This window comes from Myotis myotis, unplaced genomic scaffold (genome assembly GCF_014108235.1).
Source record: "Myotis myotis isolate mMyoMyo1 unplaced genomic scaffold, mMyoMyo1.p scaffold_m19_p_4, whole genome shotgun sequence".
In the NCBI taxonomy this organism is placed as follows: Eukaryota; Metazoa; Chordata; class Mammalia; order Chiroptera; family Vespertilionidae; genus Myotis; species Myotis myotis.
Window position 1 is genome coordinate 66276474 of NW_023416346.1, and position 1815 is coordinate 66278288.

At 37.5% G+C, this 1815-nt stretch overlaps 1 pseudogene; it reads right to left on the reverse strand.

Moving 5' to 3' along the window:
- Positions 1-298: 298 nt before the first annotated feature.
- Positions 299-1374, reverse strand: LOC118654521 (annotated as a pseudogene).
- Positions 1375-1815: the final 441 nt, after the last annotated feature.

A 1815-nucleotide genomic window follows, 5' to 3' on the forward strand; every position in this document is an offset into this window, starting at 1 on the left:
ATACCAGGGGGGTGAGGGCATGAGTGGGGGGGTGGGGGTAATGGGGGGGCGGGATAAGGACACATATGTAATACCTTAATCAAAAAGAAAAAAAAGAAAAAAGAAATAAAATCATCTTTTTGTGAGAATTGTCAGCTGAACATATTCAAGAACACCCAAATGGTGAGTAATATATTTATTTTTATAATATTCATTGAAAATTGATTTCTTTAAATTAAATCCAAAATATCGTGGTGTGTGGGGATGGTTTCTGTTTTGGACGCGTGGTAGTTAAGTGGTTAATAAACTGTTCAAACTTTTAAAGAGACTTCCTCCACTGCCAGAGATCTTGAATAGCCTCCTGCTCAGTTATCCAGAAACAATTATTCACATAATTGATGAGCTTGGCTTCTTCTTTGGGAAGAGAACCATCTTTTTCTATACTTGCTTGCATTTTTTTTTCTTTAATATCTTCTGCAGAACTACTGTTGTTTTGTTTTGTTTTGTTTGTTTGTTTAAGGATTCTTGACCTTTTGATCTTGGTGTTAATGGTTTTGAGTCTTTTTCATTCTGGTTTGATTTTGCATATTTGGCTGGTGTATCTCAGATTTCTTTACTGGAGCTTTTTCTTCAGCTTCCTCATCCTCAAAATCATCATCATTGTTGTCCTCATCATCTTCAGCAGCAGCAAGTTTTACTTTTTTTTTCTGTGTAAACTTACTACCACTTCCAGGGTTAAAACACTTTCCAAATACACTTAGGAGTTTCACATTGTCCTCCTCTTCATCTTCTGACTCTGCATCTTCTTCCCCCAGCTACTAAGCGCTGTCCACTAACCATACCGACCCACATTTCAGCCATAAGACCACAGGTGGTGTTATTTCAAAGTCACCAAGGGAAACCATTGGCTGTACAAACATTTTCAAAGTTGATGATGTTACTTTAGTTGGACTGCCTTCATAATTCATTGTTTCTACTTCAACAATGTGCAATTCATCCTTTGCACCAGCCCCTAAACTGACTGTTCTTTTTCAAAAAAATATTTTTATTGATTTCAGAGAGGAAGGGAGAAGGAGAGAGAGATAAAAACATCACTCATGAGAGAGAATCATTGATCGGCTGCCTCCTGCACACCCCACACTGGGGATTGAACTTGCAACCCGGGCTTGTGCCCTTGACCGGATTCAGACCCAGGACCCTTCAGTCCACAGGCTAACACTCAATCCACTGAGCCAAACCAGCTAGAACTAAAGTGAATATTCTTAAAGATAATTAGTGCTCATTTTCATCATTATCCACCTTAAAGTGATAATCTTTGTTGGCCTTTAGTTCACAACATAAAAGATAGTTCTGGGGCCTCAGGGAGCTCATGTCCATGTCCATCGAATCTTCCATGGGGTGGTGGCAGACACGTAGGTGGGAGAGAAGGCAGACAAAGATAAACTACTTCTGTTCCATAGAACAGACACAAAGGCCAGAATCATACAAAGGACTATTTTTAATATTTTGAGAACCCACCATACTTTTTATGATAGTTGCTGCACCATTTTACTTTCCCACGTACAATGAATGAGGGTTCTATTTTCATCACACCCAGGCTAACATTTGTTATTTTGCTGTTTGATAATAGGCATTCTGACTATTGGAAGGTGATATTTCATATTGGTTTTCATTTGCATTTCCCTAATAATTAGTAATGTTAAACATCTTTCTGTTCACCTGTTGGCCATTTGTGTGTTTTCTTTTGGGAATATGTCTATTAAAGTCCTTTGCTTATTTTTAATTGGATTATTGTTATAATAAGTTTTGTAAGTTCTTTATATATTTTGGATATTA